Genomic DNA, 9,361 nt, shown 5'->3' with positions numbered 1-9,361 from the left:
TGGTGGCTGTAAGCCAACTCTGCTGCACCGCACATCGACCTGCCACAGGTCCAGGCACCAACCCCTCCCCTTCACTGTCCTGGCGGTGTCTCTTGCAGGTGTCTCCTCCAATCTCTTCCCTCAGAGAACATACACTTCACTCTTAAGTTCCAACTAATGTAATTCTCTCTTTTTTTCTCTTTTCCAATCATCTTTGATCAGGAGATGGCGGTGCTCGCTTGCAGACACTTGGTTAGGCATTAACCCCTTTATGACATTTGCAGTACATTACGATGCATGTCAGAAGCTGGTGTATGGAGTGCGCTCCGCCAACGATTGTTAACTTTTTAAATGCATCTGTCAATCTCAGACAGCAGCATTTAACATGCGCCGACTTGCGAGTGCAAAATTTTCTCTGCCCATTGGCACGCCCATGACTTGATCGCAGGTTATCTACAGATGTCATTACAGAACCCCTTTGAAATCCTGTCTGTGGCTGGGCTTCAATGGAGACCATTATTTCTGCTATATGCAGTGATGCTGTGGCATCGCTGTATATAGCACAAGCCATCAGATGATTGCATCTTCAAGTGAGAAGTAAAAAAAAGTTTTAAAAAATATGAAAGAAATAAAAAAAACTAAAAGTTCAAATCACCTCTCTTTTCCCCCATTGAAAATAAAGCTATTACACATTCTGAAAAGGGTTGGGAGGTGTATTCCCATGCACCTTTTCACACCCACACATGGGTATACGCTTCCTGATTTTGGTTATTTTCTCTTGTCCTCCTCCTTCTCCTCATCCACATCCTCCACCACCATATCACCAGGGTGACCGTGGTCCGTGATGCAACACCCACATAATTTTTATAAAGGGTGTTTGTGATGCCCGTAAAAAAAATTTTTTATACAGTATGTTCACGTAAATGTTTGTCATCCCATACACTCAGTGCATGGGTATTACAAGTATAGGAGACCCACTCCTTTCTAATGGGAACATTTTTTTATGAGACCCTCTAAGTCTCTTCCAAGGGGAATTGGAGTGCCTCTCGGTTTTTGGCAGCCCTTGCATTCACTGCATTGGCCAAGACTATGGGAGACCCTCTCCTTTCTAATGGGAATTTGGCATTACTGTGACCCTGCTCTATGTGTCATTAAATTGTTAGTGGGGTTTTTCCTAAATTTGGTCAGCCATTGGACTCACTGCATACCCTATAACTGTATAGCAGACCCTCTCCTTTCTAATGGGAACATGTCGTACTCGTTACTGGGGCCTTGCTCGATGTGTCTTTATATTGTCAGTGGGGTTTTTCCTAAATTTGGTCAGCCGTTGGACTCACTGCATAGCCTATAAATGAATAGCAGACTCTCTCCTTTCTAATGGGAATATGTCGTACTCGTTACTGTGGCCCTGCTCTATGTGTCTTTAAATTCTTAGTGGGGTTTTTCCTAAATTTGCTCAGCCATTGAACTCACTGCTTACCCTTTAACTGTATAGCAGACCCTCTCCTTTCTAATGGGAACATGTCATACTCATTACTGTGGCCCTGCTCTATGTGCTGTTACGCTCACGCCCGGACTGACTGGCGTGAGCGTGGTTAGTGGTCCCACTGGGCCATGAACCGAGGAGTGCCTGGAGGGGCATGACTAGGGGCCTCACCAGTAGTGTTGAGCCACCCCCGTAGTGTTCGAGTTCGGTTCGGTTCGTCGAACACCCGTGTGTTCGCCGAACTGTTCGTCGAACTGTTCGTCGAACACCTTCGAACACCGTTAAAACCAATGGCAGGCAAACAAAAACACATAGAAACACATAGAAAACACCTTCAAAGGTGTCCAAAAGCTGACAAACTGCTCAGAAGACATAACTAACACATGGAAAAGTGACAAGTACATATAGTCATGCGAAAATAAAAGAGGTGGAGGAGTAAAAGGAGGGGGAGACACAGATATAGGCATGTCATGCCCTTCTAAAATCCAAAAAGTGAGAAGCCGACACGGCCAGTCCGCTCCTGCCCGTGCCACCTCCGTGTCGCCGGGTTTGTGCCAGAGCCGCGGTGAACCCTGACGGCCAGCCCCCCTCTCCCAATACTGGTGCCTGTCCGCTGGTGGGTCGAGCGAGCCCCCCTGTGGTGGAGGCAGCTCTAAGCTTTTTAATTTAAATTGTCTCTCTAATTTGAATGAATACACTTTAAATCCATTTACAAGGATCTATTGGAGGGCAAGTCTCATGCCAGCAGCCGCGGTAATTCCAGTTCCAGTAGCGTCCACTAAAGCTGCTGCAGTTAAAAAGCTTTTATAAGGATCGAGCTTGGCTGTCCACCGCAAGGCATCCTACTGCCAGTCCCAGCCCCTATGCCTTGGGGTGCCTCCTGATGCTCTTCACTAAGTATTCCATGGTCCCGAAGCATTTCCTTTGAAAAAATTAAGTGTCTAAACTACAGGTGGTGCAGCTTGCTTAACAGCCAGGATAATCCGCTTACTAGCAGACACTGCTACTAGGCACAAAGTATTTCCTGGGCTAGATGCAGTTAAAAATTTGTAATTAGATACTCTCGTTGGATGCTGAGAAAGCATTCCATAGAGTCTCCTGGCACGCCATATATGATTCTCTTAAAAAGCTTGGGGTAGGGGTCTAGGGGACCCTTTTATAGCCAAAATCACGGCCCTGTATCGCAATACGTCACCTAGGCTGAAGATAAATGGAACTGTAGCACCCTGAGGGCTCGGTTGCTAAAGACGTATTGCACCTCACCCAGAGGTGTGATATCTCACTCTCAGGTAAGGATGGAGTGTGGATCAGGACTCGACACCTGCATGCATTACACCACATTGCCGTGGGGCAGGGCGACCAATATGCCCCTGAGATGGGCACGACAGTCCCTGTCCCTGGCTGGAGTGGGGGGAGGGAACACTGAGGAAGGGGAACCCTGTAGTGCAGGAGCAGGGAGGAAGCAGTTCCTGGGTGCATTGAGAAGGGAGTATAAAAGGTGGGCACCATCTTAGTTCAGTGCAGAGAAGTCTGAGCAGAAGTGGCAGGGAGCAGGGGCTCTGCATGAGCTCTGCTCCGGAGGCGGGCCTAGTAACAGAGGCCCAGGCCTGGAAGAGGAAGAAGGAAGGAAGAGGAGTGGAGAAGGCTCCAGGAACGAGGAATGAAGGGATCCCAGGGGTGCGGACGGGCAAGTCGCCACCGCACGCCCGAATCCACCTGCGTGGAGGGGTCAGGCCAAAGGGGGAGACCGGTCCCCGAACTAGTGGAGGCAGGAAACGACCCTCAGCTAGAAACCGGAGGCTCTGACATTTTATGTGGCGCAGCCCCTCGCTACACCCGCTAGGAAGGCACCACATAGGGTCAGGGAAACTGGCGCCAAGTTTACCAAGAGGAGGCCCGAGGCAGCCGGACAGAAGTGTTGGTAAGAAAGGCCAGACAAAGGACACACAAAGGGGGTCCTGTGAAGTGCTCCAAAGTTATCTGGGAGTTGTCTGAGCCCCTCACCTGGTGAGCACAGTACGACGTGGGCAGCCGTTACCTGCAGACGTGGTCTGGATAATAAGAACTGTGAGTAAAGGCCCTGAACTGCATCACTGACTCCGTGTCGTTACTGCTGCTGCCCTGCACCATCACCCCCATCCTCCGCATACACTGCCCTGAGGCTATACTCCTCCCGTGGGGAGTTATGCTACGCTCTGCTGCACCCACAACACCAGCCTCAGTGGTCTGCCCTGTAGCGGCGGTTCACTCTGACCGCAATCCACGGGTGGCGTAGTCGGACATTTAAACATGAAAACCACATAAATAGTTCCGCCACTGGTTTGACCGCCCTGAGCCACGGAACTGGGTCGCCGCCACGAAGACTACAACCACCAGCATCCACCAAAAAGGGTCCGGCTCCGGGTGTCCCAAGGCCCAGGGGGTGCGTCAGAACATTTTCATCACCTTTCACAATCACCAATGGGACAAGGCAGTGATGTCCTCTGTCCCCTCTCTTATACATCCTAGTGACGGAGCACCTGCTCTCATCAATTCGCCATAACCCCAATATTAGGTGGATTGAGGTGGGAGGCACCGAGTACAAGTGCTCTCTATTTGCTGATGATGTCCTAGTATATATCACTCAATCACATATATCCATCCATGCTGTTATGGCTGAAATAGATCACTTTGTTACATGGTAAAATTTTAAAATCAATGCAGCGAAGTCTGAGGCCCTCGATGTCTCCCTCCCCAAATCCATATAGGATTCCATCCAGTCCAACTTTCCCTTTGCCTGGCCCTCACAGGGTATCAAATACTTAGGAATTCCTATTCATAGAGACCTCTCCCATCTATGTTATCTTAATTTTGGGCCCTTTATTGAACAACTCCATACAGACCACGGTTGGCAAGTTAGAACTGTAAGATTCACTACGTGAACCACTGGTGTTTTGTGGAAAAGCACATGTACACTGCGTTCCAAATTATTATACAAAAAGTGTTTAGGAGTGATAAGGGAAGAATTTGTTTGTTTGTCAGTTAAACTCATTGATGGTGATGTGTGTCAGGGCTCTTTATATCACTGTAAGCAATTGCAGACACCTGTGCTAATTAGTTTGGCAGGTGTGTCCAATGAAAGGCAAGACTACTTAAGAAGGCTCTCTCACATTATTAAGCAGCCTACATTTTCTGCCAAAATGGGAAAGAAAAAGGATGTGTCGGCTGCTGAGAAGCAACAAATTGTGGAGTGTTTAGGTCAAGGCATGACTACAATCAACATTGTGCGATGATCAGGATGAAGTGTCTTGGCAATCAAGAAGTATGTAGCTGATTCACAGTACACACGTGTGCGTGCTGATAAGGGCAAATTGAGGACTCTTTCCTACAGGCAATTACGTCAGGTTGAAAGAGCAGCGGCAAAAAAGCCTTGTCATAGCAGCAGACAAGTTTTTGAAGCTGCTGGTGCCTCCAACGTCCCCCGAACAACAAGATGCAGGGTCCTTCAGAGGTTTGCAGCTGTGCATGCGCCATCCTGTCGACCTCCTCTATCCACTTCACACAAGCAGAAACGGCTCCAGTGGGCCAAACATTACATGAAGACTGATTTCAAAACTGTTTTGTTCACGGATGAGTGCCGTGCAGCGCTCGATGGTCCAGATGGATGGAGTGGAGGATGGCTGGTTGATGGACACCCCACGCAAACACGGCTACAGCGCCAACAAGGAGGAGGTGGAGTAATGTTTTGGGCTGGAATCATGGGGAGAGAGATTGTCGGCCCCTTTAGGATCCCTGAAGGCGCTAAAGATGAACTCCATAATGTATGTGGATTTTCTCAAACAGCACTTCCTGCCATGGTTCAAGAAGAAGAACCGTGTATTTCACAGCAAGATCATTTTTCTGCATGATAATGCACCATCTCATGCTGCACATAAAACATCTGCATCTCTGGCTGATATGGGCATAAAAGGGGACAAACTTATGGTGTGACCCCCATGCTCCCCTGACCTCTACCCCATTCAGAACCTTTGAAGCATCATTAAAAGGAGTGTCTATGATGGCGGGAGGCAGTTCACATCTAAGCAACAGCTCTGGGAGGGTATTCTGTCCTCATGCAAAACAATTGAAGCAGAAACCATCCAAAACCTGACAAATTCAATGGACGAGAGAGTTCAGAAGCTCCTTTCGAACAAGGGGTCCTATGTGAAAATGTAACATCACCTAGAATAAAGTTTTGAGTTGAAAACTGTTTGATTTCAGTTTCTAACAACCTGCTAATGCTTATAATTTCAAAAATGACCATTTTTTTGGTCTTTATTAAAATGAAAAGGTTGATCGAAAAGTTTGGGGGATCTAAGAGTGTGGCAACCCAGTAGTCATGATTACTTCGAATTCTGACAATATGAGGGTCATGCTGCAGGTAGTGCAGCAAGAAGGCACTTATGTGCCTTGCGCATCTCGGAGCCCCAAAATTATTTTCCGGGCTAGATGCAGCTAAAAATTATTTTTAATTTTAAATCTGGTGAAGCTTTAGTATAGATGGCCTAATAGGATCAGTGCTGCACACTGCTACAAAGCCCAAATTATTTTCCAGTCAAGATACAGATAAACATGATTAGTAATTTGAAAGCTTAAAACGGTTGGTAGGGTGATTTTAAACAATCATCAAGCTTTTACTCTCCCCAGGATGACACAGGGGTAGAAAAGTCGTTTCGGATCCATGATTTGTTCATCTTTATGAACGTGAGTCTGTCTACATTATCAGTGGAGAGCCGCGTGCGCTTATCTGTCAGCACACCACCAGCAGCGCTGAACACACGTTCAGACAGAACGCTGGCTGCGGGGCATGACAAGATCTCCAAGGCGTAAGTGGCTAGCTCCGGCCATTTATCCAGATTGGAAGCCCAAAAAGAGCAAGGGTCCAGTGACACAGTCGTGGCTTCAATGTTTACTTGGAGATACTCCTGTACCATCGTCTCTAGGCGTTGACTATGTGTCAGACTTCTTGTCTCCTGTGGCCTTGCAAAGGATGGGCTAAAAAAGTGGTGAAATGATTCCGCAAAATTGATGTTACCAGCAGATACTGTGGTTCTGTCACGGTTTGAGTGCTGAACACTTGACGGTCCCACGGTTGGCAAGTTGGAACTGTGAGATTCACTACGTGCACCACTGGTATTTTGTGGAAAAGCACATGTAAGATTCTGCAACAGTCTCTGCTGATACTCCTGCATGCGTGCATCCCTTTCTATGGCAGGAATAATTTCTGCAAATTTACTTTTGTACCGGGAATCTAACAGTGTGGCAACCCAGTAGTCAGGATTATTTCTAATTCTCACAATTCGAGGGTCATGTTGCAGGTAGTGCAGCAAGAAGGCACTCATGTGTGTTGCGCATCCAGGAGCACCAAGTCCCTGTTGTGTTGGTGGCGAGGTAACAATCATGCTTCCTTCCTCTGTCCTCTCCCCCCAACCTCGCACAACAGAAATGTGATCAAGGTCTCCCTCATCTGATGAGTCTTCCATCAGTTCGTCCTCCACTTCTTCCTGGGCTCCTGCACCTTCCTCACTAGTTTGGCTGCTACCATGCGCCCTGGTAAAACCATCTCCCCCACCCTCACATGCCTGCCGCCTTGGTGCTGCCGACCGTCTGGACCTTGCAGATGTTAGCCCTTCCGCATACAACTCCTCCTCCTCTACTTCCTCCACCTCCTCTTGTGCCACCACCTGACTCCGAATTCTGTTTAACATGTGCTCCAGCATGTAAATCACCGGAATAGTCATGCTGATAATGGCATCGTCAGCACTAAACATCTTCGTCGCCATTTCAAAACTGTGCAGAAGGGTGCATAGGTCCCTGATCTGAGACCTCTCCTCCAGCGTGATTTGCCCCACCTCTGAATCTCGTTGGCCCAGGCTATACGTCAGAACGTATTGCACCAGGGCTTGTCGGTGCTGCCACAGTCGCTGCAACATGTGCAGAGTTGAATTCCACCGGGTAGGCACATCGCATTTTAGCCGGTGAAGTGGCAGGCCCAACGACTTCTGTAGAGATGTAAGTCGCTGAGCTGCGGGATGCGAACGGCGGAAGTGAGCACACAGCGACCGTGCCCTCTGCAGAAGGCCATCTAGTCTGGGATAGTGGGCTAAAAATTGCTGGACAACCAGGTTCAACACGTGAGCCATACAAGGCACGTGTGTGACATTGCCCCGGCGAAGGGCCGCACCCAGGTTTGCAGCATTGTCGCACACGGCCTTCCCTGGTTTCAGGTCCAGTGGAGACAACCATTCATGAAATTGGTTCTCCAGAGCTGACCACAACTCCTCAGCTGTGTGACTCACATTTCCCAGACATTTCAATGTAAAAACCGCCTGATGACGTTGAGCCCTACTGCCAGCATAGTAAGGAGGTGTGCAGGATCCCTTCTGCGCAGTTAGAAAGCTTGTGGCATGACCAGACAGGCTTTGGGTGCAGGTGGAAGACCGAGAGGAGGTTGAGGAGGCAGAAGCAGTGGTGGAACTTTGACATAAAGAGGATTGACGCACAACTCGTGGGGACGGCAAGACTTGGACAGCAGCCCCTTGTCCTGCTGTCACCATAGTTACCCAGTGCCCAGTCAGCGACATGTAACGCCCCTGTCCATGCCTACTCGTCCAAGTGTCTGTGGTGAAATGCACCCTGTCACACACAGAGTTTCTCAAAGAAGCGGTGATGTTGTGTGCGACATGCTGGTGGAGCGCAGGCACACCTTTCTTTGAGAAGTAGTGCCGACTGGGCATCTGGTAATGGGGCACTGCGACGGACATAAGGTCTTGAAAATCCTCTGTGTCCACCAGGCGGAAAGGCAGCATTTCTGTAGCCAAGAGCTTGCAGATGGTGAAATTCAACCTCTTAGCTTTCTCATGGCTAGGAGGAAATGGTCTTTTACTTGTCCACATCTGAGGGACCGAGGGCTGGCTATTGTGCTTAGACGGGGTTGATAAGGGTGTCCCCGGCAAACTGCCGGTCTGTGAGGAAGATGCAGGCGGACATGTTAGGTTGCCTTGATCCAAAGGTGGTGCTATCGATGTCGGACAGCGCTCAAGACCAGCTGGTGTTACCACCTCCAAAGAAAATGATGACCTGCCAATCACGCTGGCTGTTGCGGGTAAAGAGGTGGCAGGTCTGCGCCCCAAAACAGGTGTGACTGCTGTCCCCCCAGTCACAGAGGATGAAGAGGCCGCGGATGCACAAGATATGGCAGACGGTGGTTGGCCCGGCCGGCTAGACCGCATTGTAGCACACTGAGCTTCCCACTGCAACTTATGCTTCATGTCCATGTGCCGGTTCATGCATGAAGTACTCAAACTATGTATTTTTTGGCCTCTACTTAGCTTTTGCTGACAAATGTTACAGATAACACGAGTTGGGTCATCTTTATCGATCTGAAAAAATGCCCAGGCTATGCAAGGCTTAGCACCCATGCGACCTGAAGAGCCACCACGACTTGTGGTGAGAGGCAGAGTTGTGTTTGAGGATGCAGTTGTTGACGTGCTTCCAGTACTACGTCTCTGTCCAGGAAGGCGCAACCTGACCTCGTCGTCACTAGCATCTTCCTCCACCTCCTCTGCTGACCTCATCTCTTGGCTGACTGTGGGTTGACAGTAAGTGGGATCTCCGACCTCATCATCATCACCCTGTGCGTTATCACACCCGTCGTCCTCAGAGCCAACCTGTTCCTGCCCTGACAAAAAACTAAAGTTGTCGCTCCAATCAGGTATTTGAGTCTTATCATCGTCTTCCCCATTGTCTCCACCAACAGGAGTTACAGTTTGGGAATGAGGGTCTACATTATGGTCAGAACCTTCTGCGTCTGGTCCTGAATCCGACTCATAAAGATTCTGGGCATCAGTGCAGATCATTTCCTCGTCTGGATTCACA

Source organism: Phyllobates terribilis, unplaced genomic scaffold (genome assembly GCF_046119375.1).
Source record: "Phyllobates terribilis strain yellow unplaced genomic scaffold, ASM4611937v1 Scaffold_3__8_contigs__length_932513732, whole genome shotgun sequence".
NCBI classification, from domain to species: Eukaryota; Metazoa; Chordata; class Amphibia; order Anura; family Dendrobatidae; genus Phyllobates; species Phyllobates terribilis.
Note: the sequence above shows the minus strand (reverse complement) of the source record.